We start from the raw sequence: 19,103 nt of genomic DNA, 5'->3' as shown, positions 1-19,103 counted from the left end.
GGAGAAGTGTGAGGTGATACATTTTGGTAGAAAGAATATGAAGGGACAATACAAAATAAGGGGTAAAATTCTTAAGTGGTTGCAAGAGCAGAGGGATCTGAGTGTATATGTGCATAGATCATTGAAGATGGCTGAATAGGTGAAGAGAGCAGTTAATAAAACATATAGGCCAGGATTCTCCCAAAAAAATTCAAAGTCCCCAATTCGCATAAAACGGGACTAACTCTAGCTGGTTTTTTTAAGCGTGATTTTCAGATTGAATCTCAGACACTCTGTGCAGCACAGAGTGCCCTAACGAAAATCTGTGGGCACGGCCTATTCCTGCTGGAGACACTGGCAGCATAGCGCTGAGCAGGCCACTGAGCTGGCAATGCGGGGCCACTGCGCATGCGCCGATCTCAGCACTGACAGATCAGTGCATGCACACTGGCCCTGCATTGCCAGTCTCCCAGTCACTGGCCAACCTGATTGCTAGCCAGCCCCGCAACCCCCATTGCTGGCCTTGCCGGCCTCTCCCATTCCCCTGATCGCTGGTCTCTCGGACCTGCCCGGACAAGCCCTGATGTCCCCCCCGCCCCCAGCCAATCCTGATCTCCTCGACCTCCCCCCACCCGGCCAGCTCCGATCTTCCGATTTCCACCCCCCCCCACCCCGTAGCCACGACCCCCACCCCAGCAGTCCAGGCACCCCCCCACCCCGCCCGTGACAGTCCCGAATCCGCCCCGGTAGTCCCGAGACCAGCCCTCCCCCCACCCCACCCCGCCACCTGGATGGCTAGCCTGGATCACCATCCTTCTTCCCTCTGCCATTGACCCCGAATGCAGAGTAGCAGCGGGACACCCCACACCCACCAATCGTGCCTTATATAGCTGTTGCAAGTGCTGCTCAGGTTGATAAAGGCACAGTTGAATGATGGGCTGTCCGAGTGAATGTGGATCTGTTGATCTGAATTTTTGTCTGGCTTCCTGGACCCTGGACCAACAACACTGGCCTGAACAGCAATGCGGGATGGAAAATTTCTCTTATTGCATCCTAGTTCCCCACATTTCAAGGTCTAGGTGGAAAACTCAAGACTGCCGAAGTGTCGCAACAGGAAAGCCAATGCAGATCCTCAACTTGGAATAGCTCAGCTTAACTGGAGAACAATTCAGACAAAAAGACTTGACTGCATCTCAGTGTCAGGACTAACAGGACAATACACAAGTCCAGAACTCCCGTTGCTTTAGTTTTCCCATGTGAAAAATAATGGTTGGGTTGCAAAGAGAAATTAGAGTCAAGGGTACAATTATCAGAGAGGCAACACAATTAGCAGAGCTGAAGGAGTACAGTAGGTTTTTTCAAAGTGGGGGTCGCGACCCGCAGATGAGTCACGGGATGTGAAAGATGGGTTGCTGGGTAAATTCTCACAGCCCTATGAGCTGATCCTGTTCAAAAAAACACCAGATGTTCTGTGATCCAGTGAAAAAAACACGGGATGTTCTATTTATAGCGCACATTTTGTAGCAGGCGGGATGACAATGAGGATCTCCTCGGACAATGACGTAGCCAACATGAGGACTTTTGATGTGGAGGAAAAACTCAGTATTGCCTGATACAATTCAAATTACATGCACTTTATAAAAGTTTAAGGAACGAATTGGGAGAGAAATGTATTTTTAAATATACAGTAAATCCCGTTTAGATTGCGGCTGCCGCTTGCCTGCTCAGTGGACTTCGCCTGAATCTCAGATTTCCTGCTGTGAAGGCAGGCTATAACTTTAGAGTTTGACAAGTATAGTCATTTTCTCATAATCCAACTCATTATTTTTTCCCATCTGTTAATAAAAACATTTTGCTGTTGAATCAATTTCAAAATGAGATGACGGGCAGAACTTTCCCCAAAAATTTCCAAGTGTCATAACAGCGAGGGATGGGTTGAACCATACCGGTCTCTCAGGCATGCTCCACATCACAATCTTTCGACACCCAGTCCCTTTTTTGGAAAGTTGGGAGTTTCATGCTGATACTGGTGGGGGTAGCTGGTGGGGGGTGGCGGCGGGGGATGGCATAAAGTGGGGGGGGCAGGGATGGCATAAAAATGCCAGTGAGCCAATTGCAGAAAGTTCAGGCGTCATTTTGCAAGGGCACCAGATCTCTCAGTGCACAGGGAGAAAACCCCCATGGAAATCAGTATCTTCCCCTCCCCACGCCAATCACATCAGAACCCCATCCCACATCGGCGGCATTTTCTGTCATCCCACCTCTCCAATACAACATTGGGGTCCTCCCGATGGATTCCTCATAATGACCCATGACATGTGCCACCCCCCTCAATCACAACTCCCTTTGTGATCCACCCCTGCATGGCCCCACTACATGGCCCCACTGTATAGCCTCCCCGCCACCCCCCCCCCCACCCCTCACCTTCACTTCCCCCACACAGCCTCACCACCCTTGGCACTGCCCCTTGCACAACAGTGGTGCATAATGTCTGCCCAGCCATGCCCCTACCACCCAGGGGCTTCAATGGCCTCAAAACTCCCCAGCGTGACCAGCTCACCAGGTCTCAAGTGCGGACCAGTAGTGATTCGTGCCAGCGTAATGTCTCGCCAGGGAAGTGGGAAGCATCCAGGAGAGGGGTAGCATGCATGCTGAACTTACCAATGATATTGAAATCGAGTCAATCTCATGCTTATTAGCTTTGGGCCCTTTCTGGGCACGATGTGGTTCGCGGCCTTGGAAAGGGCTGGGAAGACCAGAAACCGTTTGGCGCCGGGCGCGAATCAGATTTTTAGCATGGCACACTAGTTTCTCGGCCCATTGCGCTGTTCACTGGGAGCAGTGAACCAGGAAACTAGCACCCGACACCTGAAAAACAGTAAAATCAACGAGACAATTTTTTTTTCATTACGGCTGTATGTGAGAAAGGATATATTAACCACAGACTTGTGGTTAATGGATGCAGAAAAATGTAGTTATTGATGTGACATTTCTCAACTATCAGGGAGGTTTATTGATATGATGGTAATAGATAGAGATAATTGGCAGCTGCCCGATTAAGTTTCCACCTAAAAGCAGCACGTTGATCTGGTGAGCTCGGCATTCCAAAGGTGCATCTTCAATGAGAAATCTGTCACAAATAAACGGCAGTCAATTCTCTGTGGATGGCTGATGCACAGTAAATGAGCATATTTTCTGATCTTGGACATTTATTTTGAATGTATATGTTGACGAGAGGAGTTTGCAAAATACTGACATCAATTTCCTTTGTGCTGGAATGTGGCCCGCATAAATTGGAAAACGGATCTGAAACTGACCCCCGGATGGTTAGTATACTGTGTAATGTTGATACAAAGTGGAAAGATCTTATTTCTTTACACATCCCACGTGACGTGGGTCACGAGGGAAGGTCATTTGGTAAAAGTGGGTCGCTGGATAAAAAGTTTGAAAAACACTGGTATATTTGATCAGTTCCATATTTCCTTTTCTTTACAAATCACTCATAGACTCGAACTCAAAGTTTATTGTTTCTGGTAGACATTTTAAGGCATTCCTGGCAAAGCATAGACACATTTTTTAATCTCTCTGCCATTACTGGCTCATCATCTCTTTGGCAGAGATTTCTTTTCACCGCAATTACTAAATAGTTTCATTCTGAATCACTGTCTCAGCAATCTGATTCCTTGACCACTCTACAGTTTTATCAAATTGGCAGCACTCACACCTTGTAATGTGATGACTAATTTTATCACGGCTGAATACTGTTTTCCAGCTTTCAAGTCAGCATCAATGCTCATTCTAATCCCCGAAATCTCCAGCAGCACGTAGGAGAAGGAAAACTCAGAAGAACCAAAGACACATGTTTAGAACTGATGTCAAACGGCTGTTGGCTGAAGATGATATAGAGTAATTCCTGTGAGGACTGGGCATTTTACCAATATGACTCAGTCCCTCCTGGACTGAAATAGTTGTGTAAAACCACAAATGTATCACCATTTGTAATGTCAAACCAGATTATCATCAGAGTACATATGATATAAGATGACTAAGTTAATTGGTACAATCACAAACAAATGAGGGTGAGCGTGGTAGCTTTTATTAAGGGCTTAGAGCAATACAAACAGAGGCACGTGTCTGCAAAGTTTAAATGTTGCTGTATATTTTGGCTGCTTATTTATCTGGCATGGTTAATTACAAAGGGAGTGTATTGCTATTTGCTCTTCCTGAACATAAATTAATCCTAAAATGATATCAGATTGATGCGTTACTTACCTACAAATCAAAATGATTTTTCAACACATCTTTGTAAAAGAATCTGCACATTGTTGGAATAACATTAAAGTTTCACGTATGATTATTATAAAGGTTACCAAATGTCCTGCAAACAGTAGATTGCACCGTATTTTGAGGAAGCTACACCAGGCACAAAAAGTGTCCTGTTGTTTATTTTGTTCCAGTACTCAATTTTCTTTTCAACGGTTGATGGAATAATTCACTAACAATCTAAAATCAAACAAAATTTGTCCAATTTTGGTTGGCACAATGAAGATATACACAGTTTTCAATTAGTTGTCATGGGACACTGGTCTCAGTGTAGTCTAGTTTGAAGCATGGAATGTGGCTACCCATTCTGAGCTGCTTCTACTTTGGTTGTCGGCATCACACACTAATATCCATACTCCACCAGATCTCCAGCACTGAGTCCATCCCTGTGGCTCAGAAGGGTAAGGGGCAGAGTGGTAGAGCTATAGTTATTGGGGACTCGTTTGTTAGAGGGATAGATAGGAGGTTCTGTGGCAACAAGAGAGACTCACGGATGGTATGTTGCCTCCCAGATGCCAGGGAGCGTGACGTCTCGGACCGTGTCTTCAGGATTCTAAAGGGGAAGGGGGAACAGTCACAAGTCATGGTGCACATCGGCACCAAAGACATAGGTAAGAGAAGGGACGGGGTTTAAAACAGGAAGTCAGGGAGCTAGAGTGGAAGCTGAGAGCCAGGACAAACCATGTTGCCATCTCTGGTTTGTTGTCAGTGCCACGAGATAGCAAGTTGAGGAACAGGGAGAGAGTGCAGTTAAACACGTGGATGCAGGGATGGTGTAGGAGGGAGGGTTTCAGCTATGTGGATAATTGGAACACTTTCTGGGGAAGGTGGGACCTGTACCAACAGGACGGGTGCACCTGAACCACAGGGGCACCAATATCCTGGGAGGGAAATTTGCTACGGCGGGGTGGGGGGGTTTAAACTAATTTGTCAGGGGGATGGGAAAAGGAGTTGTAGTCCGGAGGTCAGTGAGTGTAGTGAGGTACTGGGAAGGGTATCAAGGTCAAAGGTGGGTATCAGCAGACAAGAAGGTGGGTTGAAGTGTGTCTACTTCAATGCAAGGAGCATCCGAAATAAGGTAGGTGAACTTGGGGCATGGATTGGCACTTGGGACTACGATGTTGTGGCTATTACGGAGACATGGGTAGAACAAGGCAGGAATGGTTGTTGGAAGTTCCAGGGTATAGATGTTTCAGTAAGTGTAGGGTAGCTGGTAAAAGAGGTGGAGGAGTGGCATTGTTCATCAAGGAGAGTTTAACGGCTGCAGAAAGGCATTTCGAAGGGAATCTGCCTACAGAGGTAATATGGGCTGAGGTTAGGAATAGGAAAGGAGCGGTCACGTTGTTAGGAGTTTACTATAGGCCCCCAAATAGTAATAGAGATGTGGAGGAAGAAATTGCTAAGCAGATTATGGATAGGTGTGGAGGTCACAGGGTAGTTGTCATGGGGGACTTTAACTTTCCGAATATTGATTGGAACCTTTACAGGTCGAATAGTTCGGATGGGGCAGTTTTTGTGCAGTGTGTGCAGGAGGGTTTCCTGACATAATATGTGGATAAGCCAACAAGAGGTGGGGCCACATTTGATTTGGTAATGGGAAATGAACCGGACCAAGTGTTGGATTTGGTTGTGGGAGAGCACTTTGGAGATAGTGACCACAATTCGGTGTCTTTCATTATTGCAATGGAGAGGGATAGGGCCATACGGCAGGGCATAGTTTGCAATTGGGGGAGAGGTAATTATGATGCGATTAGGCAGGAATTAGGAAGCATAGGATGGGAACAGAAATTGTCAGGGAAATGATAAGTGGAACTTTTTCAAGGAACAAATACTGCGTGTCCTTGATAGGTATGTCCCTGTCAGGCAGGGAGGAAATGGCCGAGTGAGGGAACTATGGTTCACAAAAGAGGCTGAATGTCTTGTCAAGAGGAAGAAGGAAGCGTATGCAAGGTTGAGAAAACAAGGTTCAGTTGGCTCGATGGAGGGTTACAAGTTAGCAAGAAATGTGCTGAAAAAGAGGCTTAGGAAAGCTAGGAGGGGGCATGAGAAGTCCTTGGTGGGTCAGATCAAGGAAAACCCCAAGGCTTTTTACTCTTATGTGAGGAATAAAAGAATGACCAGGGTGAGGTTGGGGCCGGTCAAGGACGGCAGTGGGAATTTGTGCATGGAGTCAGAAGAGATAGGAGAGGTGATGAATGAATATTTTTCTTCGGTGTTCACCAAGGAGAGGGGCCATGTTTTTGAGGAAGAGAGGGTGTCACAGGCTGATAGGCTGGAGGAAGTAGATGTTCGGAGGGAAGATGTACACGCAATTTTGAATAAACTGAGGGTTGATAAGTCCCTTGGGCCTGATGAAATATACCCTAGGATTCTTTGGGAGGCAAGGGATGAGATAGCAGAGCCTTTGGCATTGATCTTTGGGTCCTCACTGTCCATGGGGGTGGTGCCGGAGGACTGGAGAGTGGTGAATGTTGTTCCTCTGTTTAAGAAAGGGAATAGAAATGACCCTGGTAATTATAGGCTGGTTAGTCTTACTTCGGTGGTCGGTAAGTTGATGGAAAAGGTCCTTAGGGATAGGATTTACGACCATTTAGAAAGATGCAGCTTAATCCGGGATAGTCAGCACGGATTCGTGAAGGGTAAGTCTTGCCTCACAAATTTGATATCATTTTTTGAGGAGGTAACTAAGTGTGTTGATGAAGGTAGTGCAGTTGATGTCATATACATGGATTTTAGTAAGGCGTTTGATAAAGTCCCCTATGGTCGGCTTATGAAGAAAGTAAGGATGTGTGGGGTAGAGGGAAGTTTGGCCGATTGGATAGGTAACTGGCTGTCTGATCGAAGACAGAGGGTGATGGTGGATGGAAAATTTTCAGACTGGAAACCGGTTACCAGCGGAGTGCCACAGGGATCAGTGTTTGGTCCTCTGCTATTTGTAATTTTTATCAATGACTTGGAGGAGGGGGCTAAAGGGTGGATCAGTAAATTTGCTGATGACACCAAAATTGGAGGAGTAGTGGATGAGGTGGAGGGCTGTTGTAGGCTGCAAAGAGATATAGATAGGATGCAAAGCTGGGCAGAAAAATGGCAAATGGAGTTTAACCCTGATAAATGCGAGGTGATTCATTTTGGTAGGACAAATTTGAATGTGGATTACAGGGTCAAAGGTAGGATTCTGAAGAATGTGGAGGAACAGAGAGATCTTGGGGTTCATATCCACAGATCTCTGAAGGTTGCCACTCAAGCGGATAGAGCGGTGAAGAAGGCCTATAATTTGTTGGCGTTCATAAACAGGGGGTTTGAGTTTAAGACCTGTGGGGTTATGCTGCAACTGTACAGGACCTTGGTGAGACCACATTTGGAATATTGTGTGCAGTTCTGGTCACCTCACTATAAGAAGGATGTGGAGACACTGGAAAGAGTGCAAAGGAGATTTACCAGGATGCTGCCTGGTTTGGACGGTAGGTCTTATGAGGAAAGGTTGAGGGAACTTGGGCTTTTCTCTTTGGAGCAGAGGAGGTTGAGAGGAGACTTGATAGAGGTTTATAAGATGATGAGGGGGATAGATAGAGTGAATGTTCAAAGACTATTTCCTCGGGTGAATGGAGCGGTAACTGGGGGGCATAACTATAGGGTTCATGGTGGGAGATATAGGAAGGATGTCCGAGGTAGGTTTTTTACTCAGAGAGTGGTTGGGGTGTGGAATGGACTGCCTGCAGGGATAATGGAGTCAGAAACTTCAGGAACATTTAAGAAGCTATTGGATAGGCACATGGAGCACTTCGGCATGATAGGGAGGAAATAGCTTGATCTGGGTTTCAGACAAAGCTCGGCACAACAGCGTGGGCCGAAGGGCCTGTTCTGTGCTGTACTGTTCTATGTTCTATGTTCCACCAACATATTTTATGAATATGGTTAACAATGTGATAATGACCAGGTCATTTTTGTGATGTTGATTGATGGACAGATATTTGCCAAAACACTCGGATAACTCCCTTGTTCTTCTTCAAAATAGGGCTTCTACATTCGCCTGAGTGGGCAGGTGGGATCTTGGATTAACATTTCATTCGAAAGACAATCCAACAGTGCAGTGCTCCCTCAGTACTGCACTGGAGTGTCAGCCTTGATTTTGTGTGCTGGGATTGGACTTGAGCCTGGAGGTTCAGAGAGGCCCATGCTAAGTGAACCACAGCTGCCCTGTCTTTGGAGGGGGTGCAAATAAAGTTGCTCAATAATGGTGGTCTGCATGAGCTAGTCTTTCTCAATGCTACACACAACAGGAAGACGGTGACAAAGCTGGGGTGGGATTTTCTTTTATCTTTGGTAAATTAAGGACTGAAGAATGTTGTGGCACATTTTTGAAACTGGCAAAGTTGATTTTGAGAAAGTTTGAATGATTTGATAGGTGCTCCACGTCCACATCATTTTCAGATACATAATGGGTCAGATTCTCTGGCTTCCCCCCTGCATTTCTCTTGGCAGCAGGAGTTTGCACGCCGTTCACTGGTGGCGAGATCTTCCGCCGCTCCCATCGCTGTCAATGATAATTCCCATTGAATCCATCCCACACCACTGGGAAACCTGTGGCAGGGAGTACGTGAACGGTCGGAGAATTCTGGCCAATGAGTCAGCAAGGATGCATACTTGAAAAAAAATGGCACTGAAGACATATTTGGGGACAGTAGGGGAATTCAACCCTAATATAGAGGGTTGGTCTGATTATGAATGAAGGTCACACATTTGACTGATTTGATTTATTATTGTAAGACGTCTCTCAACACCAAGTTAAAGTCCAACAGGTTTATTTGGAATCACGAGCTTTCTGAGTGCTGCTCCTTCATCACTCACCTGATGAAGGAGCAGCGCTCCAAAAACTCATGATTCCAAATAAGCCTGTTGGATATTAACCTGGTATTGAGAGACTTCTTACTGTGCCCATCCCAGTCCAACGCCGGCATCGCCACATCTTGATTTATTGTCACATGTATTGGGATACAGTGGAAAGTGTCGTTTCTTGTGTGCTATACAGACAAAGCATACCGTTCATAGAGTACATAGGGGAGAAGGAAAGGAGAGGGTGCAGAATATAGTGTTATTGTCATAGCTAAAGTGTAGAGAAAGATCAGCTTAATATAAGGTAGGTCCATTCAAAAGTCTGATGGTGGCAGGGAAGAAACTGTTCTTCAATCGGTTGGCATGTGATCTCAGACTTTTGTATATTTTTTTGACTGAACACAAATAAAATAGGTGATGAGGATGAAGTAAATGTATTCTTCACCTTGACGGGGCCAGCTGTTTTTGAGGAGGCAAGAGAAGTGATTGCAGAGCCTCTGGCTCTGATCTTCAGGTCGTCGTTGGCCTCTGGTATAGTACCAGAAGATTGGAGGTTAGCGAATGTTGTCCCATTGTTTAAGAAGGGGAACAGAGACTTCCCCGGGAATTATAGACCGGTGAGTCTCACTTCTGTTGTCGGCAAGATGTTGGAAAAAATTATAAGGGATAGGATTTATAGTTATTTGGAGAGTAATGAATTGATAGGTGATAGTCAGCATGGTTTTGTGGCAGGTAGGTCGTGCCTTACTAACCTTATTGAGTTTTTTGAGAAAGTGACCAAGGAGGTGGATGGGGGCAAGGCAGTGGACGTGGTATATATGGATTTTAGTAAGGCGTTTGATAAGGTTCACCATGGTAGGCTTCTGCAGAAAATGCAGATGTATGGGATTGGGGGTGATCTAGGAAATTGGATCAGGAATTGGCTAGCGGATAGGAAACAGAGGGTGGTGGTTGATAGTAAATATTCATCATGGAGTGCGGTTACAAGTGGTGTACCTCAGGGATCTGTTTTGGGGCCACTGCTGTTTGTAATATTTATTAATGATCTGGATGAGGGTATAGTTGGGTGGATTAGCAAATTTGCTGATGACACCAAAGTCGGTGGTGTGATAGACAGTGAGGAAGGGTGTCGTAGTTTGCAGGAAGACTTAGACAGGTTGCAAAGTTGGGCCGAGAGGTGGCGGATGGAGTTTAATGCGGAGAAGTGTGAGGTAATTCACTTTGGTAGGAATAACAGATGTGTTGAGTATAGGGCTAACGGGAGGACTTTGAATAGTGTGGAGGAGCAGAGGGATCTAGGTGTATGTGTGCATAGATCCCTGAAAGTTGGGAATCAAGTAGATAAGGTTGTTAAGAAGGCATATGGTGTCTTGGCGTTTATTGGTAGGGGGATTGAATTTAGGAGTCGTAGCGTTATGTTGCAACTGTACACAACTCTGGTGCGGCCGCACTTGGAGTACTGTGTGCAGTTCTGGTCCCCACATTACAGGAAGGATGTGGAGGCTTTGGAGAGGGTGCAGAGGAGGTTTACCAGGATGTTGCCTGGTATGGAGGGGAGATCCTATGAGGAGAGGCTGAGGGATTTGGGATTGTTTTCGCTGGAAAGGCGGCGGCTAAGAGGGGATCTTATTGAAACATATAAGATGATTAGAGGTTTAGATAGGGTGGATAGTGATAGCCTTTTTCCTCTGATGGAGAAATCCAGCACGAGGGGGCATGGCTTTAAATTGAGGGGGGGTAGTTATAGAACCGATGTCAGGGGTAGGTTCTTTACCCAGAGGGTGGTGAGGGATTGGAATGCCCTGCCAGCATCAGTAGTAAATGCGCCTAGTTTGGGGGCGTTTAAGAGATCCGTAGATAGGTTCATGGACGAAAAGAAATTGGTTTAGGTTGGAGGGTCACAGTTTTTTTTTTAACTGGTCGGTGCAACATCGTGGGCCGAAGGGCCTGTTCTGCGCTGTAATGTTCTATGTTCTATGTTCTATGTTCTATGTCTAACAAATGTTGCTCACTTGATCCCACTACTATGGAATATGTTGAAATTGTTGATATTTTGGCCTCATATTATAACTAAAAACGAGATTGCACTGAAAATTGCATTCCCTGAAAGGAAGCAATTCTCTCGTCATTGTGGATAAGGTGCAATCTTAGAAATCAATTATTGAGACACATTTATAGGAAGCTTAAAGGAGAGTAAAATCCAGGCCAAGCTTTTGAGCAAAGGCAATAAGCTGACATGGAAATAGACCTGTGATGAGGCCACAGTCATGGAAATGCCAGAGGCAGTTGCTAATTGCAAGAGAGCTCTTTTTCTGAACTGGCTGGGGTGGTTTGCCATATTGCAGTGTGATCCAGGCCACCACAGCCAAGCTCCCAATCGGAGGGTCAGAAATTGCCCTGGTAGCCACAAATATTTAAATGCTCCCATTTCCAGTCAAAGTGTTATAGCCTGTGGGGAAATCATCACATCCAGAAGACATGGAGTAGTAGCGGAAACAGTAATGCTCCAGGTCATGGTAAAGCTTCAGGTCATAGTCATGCGCTAGGTTGAGAGGTCATAGAAGATCTAAAGCCAGTCTGGAAATCCTTAGATTTGCATATGTGCGATGTGGGATCAGAAGATTATGTTATCTTCCGAGCAGGAAGATCGAGAGTTGTGCATAGTCTGGGAGCAAGAAAAACAGCACATGCAAGATGAGTGCATTAGGGTTGAAGATAAAATTCCACCACCCACAGTCGGAATGGAAGTCAGAGATTCACACTTACTTCATCTTTGGTACAACTGTAGCCATGTATTGGAAGGAGAGTACAAGTATTCTCTAAGTCACATTCCTTTACGCAAAACTGGCGTGAAACTAGCTAGTTATTTTAATAACAGTATTCCAGTGTTAGATTAAGTTAGTGTTAGGGTGGAGTATGATGATATTCTCTATTACTTGCAATTGGTAGTAGGAGGAGGGAACAAAGTGCCCCTGATGGGAAGGAATTGACCTAAGAAAATACGGTTAAACTGGGCCCTGTTATTTACAGAAAGAATCAGTAAAACATGTCTGAAATTGAAGAGAGCACAAAGTGGTCTTTGAGGAAGGAGGGCCAAATGATAAAATTGAGCATCACATGGCTGGAGTCAAGAAAAAGGACAATGTACAGCTGACATTTTGCAAGGCTAAGTCAGTGCCTAATGCATAGTTAGAATCAGTAAGACCATAAGACCATAAGACATAGGAGCGGAAGTAAGGCCATTCGGCCCATCGAGTCCACTCCACCATTCAATCATGGTTGATTTCAACTCCATTTACCCGCTCTCTCCCCATAGCCCTTAAATCCTCGAGAAATCAAGAATTTATCAATTTCTGTCTTGAAGACGCTTAACGTCTCGGCCTCCACAGCCCTCTGTGGCAATGAATTCCACAGACCTACCACTCTCTGGCTGAAGAAATTTCTCCTCATCTCTGTTCTAAAGTGACTCCCTTTTATTCTAAGGCTGTGCCCCAGCGTCCTAGTCTCCCCTGCTAATGGAAACAACTTCCCTACGTCCATCCTATCGAAGCCATTCATTATCTTGTAAGTTTCTATTAGATCTCTCCTCAACCTCCTAAACTCCAATGAATACAATCCCACGATCCTCAGACGTTCATCGTATGTCAGGCCTACCATTCCCGGGATCATCCGTGTGAATCTCCGCTGGACCCGCTCCAGTGCCAGTATGTCCTTCCTGAGGTGTGGGGCCCAAAATTGCTCACAGTACTCCAAATGGGGCCTAACCAGTGCTTTATAAAGCCTCAGAAGTACATCCCTGCTTTTGTATTCCAAGCCTCTTGAGATAAATGACAACATTACATTTGCTTTCTTAATTACGGACTCAACCTGCAAGTTTACCTTTAGAGAATCCTGGACTAGGACTCCCAAGTCCCTTTGCACTTTAGCATTATGAATTTTGTCACCGTTTAGAAAATAGTCCATGCCTCTATTCTAAATAAAGAACTGAATAGATTAGAAAGAGCCGGAGCAGTTCAGAAGGTAAAGAACAGTGAATGGACTACACCCATTGTGGTAGTTCAAAAAGTAGACTCGTCTGTTTAGGTTTGTGGAGATTATAAACAAACAGTAAACAAAGTGATTGAGAATGACATTTATCCACTGACTACGGTGAAGATTTATTATCTAATTTAGCCAATGGAAAGGTGTTCAGTAAGATAGATTAATCAAATGCATGTATGAATTTAGATAAAACTGACAGGAGCAAGAAACTGCTTACAATTCATACACACGAAGGCTTGTACCAGTGTAAGAGATTATCATTTGGTGTGTCCACTACTCTTGCAGGGTTCATGGATCAGATCCAATGTGAGATGAATGGAATGCGCTGTTTCTTAGGTGATATTCTAAATAGCAGCAAAACAGAGAAACAGCACATTGTGAGATTGAACAAAGTCATACATCAGCTTCAAGAGTATGGCAAAGCTAAAAAGCACGTGTTGCTTCATTGTGTCTAGTGTAACATATCTAGGTCACCACATAGATAGCTCAATGAAGGAGAGGTTAAAGGAACTTTGAAAGCAAAGAGACCAGACAACAGAGAAGAATTCAAAACATTCATAAGGATTTTTGCGTTTTAATCAAAGTTCATCCCCAGCTTAGCTAATACATTCTTTCCGATGTATCAACTGCTCAAAGATAGAATATTGCGAGTGGTCTCTCGAATGCCAGAGAGCATTTGAAAATACCAACTAGTTATACAATTTTGACCCACTATGATCCCAAGAAACAATCCTTTTTAGCAAGTGATCCCTCACCTCAGGGGTTAGGTGTGATGTTATGTCACAGAATAGAAGATGGTGTGGAGAAGTCTATAACAATATACTTCAACAAAGTCAGAGCACAAGTTGAGAAAGAAGCATTAGAGAACATGTGCGGTATTACCAGGTTCCACAAATATCTGTCCGGTGGGAAGTTCAGCTTGTTCATTCATCACCAAGATCCTACAATCATATTTGATTCAAAGAAAGGGGTACCTTTCCTCGCAACAACACACCTTCAGAGATGGGTGTTAATTTTGATGGGCCATTAGTACGATATTAAATATTATAAGTCAGCAGATCATTCAATTGCGGACATTCTTTCGAGATTTCCCATGAAGGCTGATTCATTTCTAACCAGTGAGTTACGTGTGCAGAATTTCACGGTAACTTCATTGCAGTGTTAATGTAAGCCTTTGATGAATAAATAAACTTCAACAAATGTCATGCCGGTGTCAGGCAGAGAAGTTACTGAAGAAACCCACAAGGACATGGCACTCAGTAAAGTGCTCAATTATGTCATGACCTAAACAGTGTGATCATGAGAAATTACAGGAGTATTTCATACATAGGAATGAACTGAGTGTAGATCATTATTCCGGGAAGATTTAGAGAGATTGTTAAAAGAACTTCATCAAGAGCATACGGATATTCCATATGAAAGCTGTAGCAAGATGTTATTTCTGGTTTCCAGAGGTAGTTGGAACAATTAAAGAGTTGGTGGAAAGTTATGAAGTGTATCTCACAGTGAGAAATGATCCAATCCAAGGCTCCTTTCAATCCATGATCAAACGCAAGAAAACTTTGGGAATGAGAACCTGCCAATTTCTTTTAAGTGGAAAGGAAAGATTGCCTTGTTTTGGTTGATAGCTATGGCAAAAGGATAAACATTGAGTCTATGTCCAATTTTTAAAAATACTTTTCCAATTCAATCAAATCAAGTCCAATTCAGAGTCTCAACAAGTTGAGACATTTCCGATCCAGGCTGACAAGACAGGGCATGCAACCCTCTACCCTGCCCTGGGCCTGATCTACATGAGCCAAGCTGATTGGAGGAGGGGGAGGATTCCGCCTCCAAGGCTTGATCTCATTTGCATCTTAGCCAAAAGGCCGAGATGCCGCTTTTAAAAATTGCTTCATATGAATATGAAGCTTAAATGTAGCCTAATGGCCTCAACCAAGTGCAGCATCCAATCCATACTACACTTGATCTTAGCCAAAAGGCCGAGAAGCGAGAAGTCTATGTCCAATACTGCAAGTGCCCAAACTATTCAGGTTTTGAGAAGTTGGTTTGCAATTTATAGGTTGCTACAGGTATTGGTGTCAGTGGTTCACAGTTTATGTCAGGATAGTTTGAAATCTTTCTGAGTAAAAATGGAGTCAAACACACTCAAATGCCAACATATCACCCAGCATCAAATGGTGCTGCTGAATGAAATGTACAGATTGTAAAGAGGTCTTCGTAGAAGTAATTGTTAGGTGACAAGCCAGCCATCATTTCCATATTTCTCTTCGACACAGGCTAGACAATGTCTTTTCTCTTACAGAATAACCCCACAATCTACAATAGATTGCGCACCTTACAAGTTAGTATTTAGACTTACTCCCAGGTTTTGTTTAGTTTATTAATTCATCAGTGTCACAAATAGGCTTACATTCACACTGCAGTGAAGTTACTGTGAAAATCCTCTAGTTGCCACACTCCGGCGCCTGTTCGGGTATACTGAGGGAGAATTTAGCATGGCCAATGCACCTAACCAGCACATCTTTTGGAATGTGGGAGGAAACCGAAACATCCAGAGGGAACCCACACAGACACAGGGAAAAGGTGCAGATTCCACACAGACAGTGACCCAAGCCGGGACTCGACCCCAGGTCCCTGGTGCTGTGAGGCAGCAGTGCTAACCAATGTGCTACCATATCGCCTAGTTTGCTTAAGCCTGACATCAATAGGAAAGGAAGGAGGAGTATGTGATTGGAATTATGTTGTAAAGAGACTGGAGGCATTCACATATCAAATTAAGATAGTAGAGAGACAAAAGGAGGGTAGGAGAAACCTCCTATAATCCACGTTCTTCCTTTAGCCCAATGTGAAAGTAAGAAATAAGCTGAAAGTTTGCAGTAATAATCAAAATCACTGATAGGGCATAGTGAACTAGGATCTTGGATTCAGACAAATCAATGTCACAGCTCCAACCATTAAGTGTAGTTGGTAGTCAAAGTCAAAGTTCAGATTTAACTCAGTCAGGGATGTTGGAAGAGCAGAGTCAAGCAAATGGAAATGGAAGGGGATATCCAGACAGAAAGAGAAAGAATCAAGATAGATGAAAATATGTAAAATTTCCTCCCCCCCCAAAAACAATGACAGGGAGGGGGCTTACCAGAATTTGGCAAAGTGTCGGTTCCAGCATGAAAAATGGAGTGAATCTTGCTGATGGCTCTGGCATAATTTCTGACCGGATCCTGAGTTCCTAAAAGTTTTTATGGCCGTGAGAATCACACCGCTTCCACGGCGGCCTCCCTCTGATTCACCTGCCACTTCCAAACTTGATCGTGCCATATAAACAGCTCCCCAACACTCCCAGCACTTGTTCCACAGCTACTTCAGGGAATGGCAGCCAGGAAAGCCACACTGCCTTTCTCAGAGAGAGTTCTCACCAGAATTCGTGATGGAGTGCAGCAGAGGCAGGATGAACTTTACCCCCCACTCCAGGGGAAGGCCTCCCACCGAGGTCACCACCCCTACCTGGGATGCAGTGACAGACCTGGTGAGTGCAATCTCGCTGCAGCAGAGGATGGGCAACAGTATCACAAGAAGTTGAATTATCTTCTGTGTTCAGCGGGGGTAAGTGAGCCTTATGCAGTCTTTTTCTCGACCCTCTCGCATACCTCTCCCACCTCCAACTTCATCTCTCACCCAGACACTTCGGCTTTTGCCAACATCAGTAGGAAGCCTTCCTCCCCCTCCCCCAATCACCATATTAACCCTCCCTCCCCACCCCCACTCACTGCCATGCTCCTTACACTCAAGCTCCCACTCAATACCCACGCCTGCCACACCTCATTACCATCTTAAATGTCAACACTGCCGCCTACACGCTGCCTTTCTGTGTCATTGCAGTACAAAATAAAACCACAACAAGCATGAGCAAGCACGCCCAGGCAGAGTAATGCCGGAGCTTAGAACCCTCAGAATTTGAGCAGAGAACCCTCGAGCTGGCCTGGGAGGAGGGAGAATACGCCTGCATTGATCGTGAAGTGGGGGTAGCAGACAAACCTGAGAATCCTCAAGACATGCTGTCCCAAGTGAATAATCACTGTTCCCTCCTTCATCACCAGTAATGCACTAATACAATCTCTCTTTTCTTGCAGGCAAAACAGCTGAACAGGTCAGGTCATCTTCAGATCCCCTGGAAGCACTGGACATGAGCAGCTCCAAGGGAGACTTCTTGGACCAAAATGTTGAAGTTGCACCACAGCTGTCACCCACACCAGCGCAGACACTCATACTCCGGTGGGTTTGCTAAGTAGGTCACTCACTGGTGAGCACCTCACAGCTGAAGATCCACAGCAGGTGGAGGTAGGGGTTTCCGAGGGAACTGGCACTCGGAGGGTTGATGATGTGGAGATGCCGGCATTGGACTGGGGTAAACACAGTAAGAAGTTTAACAACACCAGGTTTAAGGCCAACAGGTTTATTTGGTAGCAAGCTTTTGCTACCAAATAAACCTGTTGGACTTTAACCTGGTGTTGTTAAACTTCTTACTCGGAGGGTTGCCAGGAGGAAAGGACTCTGCTGGGCCCATGCTGAAGTAAATGTTCACTAATGATATGCTGGTGCATTCAAATTAGGCGCGTGCTCCTCCCTGGCATGTTGCACGTCACTCCGCCAGCGGGAATCGCTCAAAATCGGAAACAGTGAACTCGCCTGGGAGCGGCATGCTTCTCTGAACTCTGCACTGTGAGCCGGTGGTGTCATTCCTGCGGATAAAGAACACCAGTCACGATGCTGCCTCCCATGTTATTTTGGGTGAGAAAACAGGTGTGATTAGCGCTGGCATGAAGGGTGTGAATCAGATCGCAATTTTCCCACAGTCATTTTTTGGGAAAAAGGTGACTTTTTCACTGGTTCTGAGAGGGTTGTGGCTTACACAAGCAAGCAAGCCTGGCTTCACAGAGATCGGGCACTGTTTTTAAAGGGCGCCCGATCACTTAGCAAAATTGTAGACCCCCATCCTTCCCCCATGGACATCGTTGAAGGCATGTTTCCCCACCGCCCACTCCAACAGAGACTGCCAGCTTTGGGGCCCCCCCTTCATGCACCTTGCCCCTACTTGATCTCCTGCATGCCCCCCCCTTCATGACTCCCATTAGGCCCCACCCCCCTCGACACTGTCCCTGGCACCCTGGAAGTACCCACTGTCAGGGTGCCAATTGGCACTGCCACGCCATGATCCCGACCACCCAAGGGCTCGTGTCCCCCCGCCCCCCCCCCCGCCCCCCCACTGTGGCCATCGTGCCAGGTCTCCATTTGTGGAGAATAACTGTGATTCGTGCTATGCCGGAGGGTCGGAGAATCCTGGGAGTAGGGAGAATCTGGCCTTAAATGGATTGAGCACATTTGAATGCTCATTTAAATATGTTAATCTGGTTCGCTCCCTCAATGGGCAGGGACCAGATTACATCTGGGCACAGTGGTTGGGAGGACTGCAGTGGGGTTTTACACTGGCACTGAATGCCCCTCGCCCTCAGCGATTCTCCAGCTCTGCTTCAATGTGATCTTTGTCAGGTACAATGCGACTGGAACTCATGGCCAATGTGTGGGAATGAAGAAGTTGTCCATTTCATTATCTCTTGTCAAATCATGATAATTTTGTTAAACACATACTGGTATTAAGGGAAAACAGTTTTTTTTTCATTTACGTCTGAATTACTCTGACAATTTTGGTGATTTATGTTTTGGTTGCCATTCCAATAACAACAAATCTGCAACCCAACCTGTTAAATTTCAGGTATCGTGGTTGGTGGTTTAGTCATATTGAGCTCTGGGGAATTTTGTACATGAATCATTTTAATTTTGATGTACAAGTTGTTTTTTCCTAAGTGGGGAGGGAGTCTGGTGTGGAGCTATTTCTGTTGCCCTCGCTGTTGGGGAGGTGGAAATGAAGT

At 45.3% G+C, this 19,103-nt stretch overlaps 1 pseudogene; it reads right to left on the bottom strand.

The window, feature by feature from the left end:
- Window positions 1-14,994: 14,994 nt before the first annotated feature.
- Window positions 14,995-15,170, bottom strand: LOC144494579 (U2 spliceosomal RNA; annotated as a pseudogene).
- Between the last annotated feature and the right edge of the window lie 3,933 nt (window positions 15,171-19,103).

The sequence above is a fragment of the Mustelus asterias genome, chromosome 5 (assembly GCF_964213995.1).
Source record: "Mustelus asterias chromosome 5, sMusAst1.hap1.1, whole genome shotgun sequence".
In the NCBI taxonomy this organism is placed as follows: Eukaryota; Metazoa; Chordata; class Chondrichthyes; order Carcharhiniformes; family Triakidae; genus Mustelus; species Mustelus asterias.
This window is presented reverse-complemented; position numbering and strand designations above follow the sequence as displayed.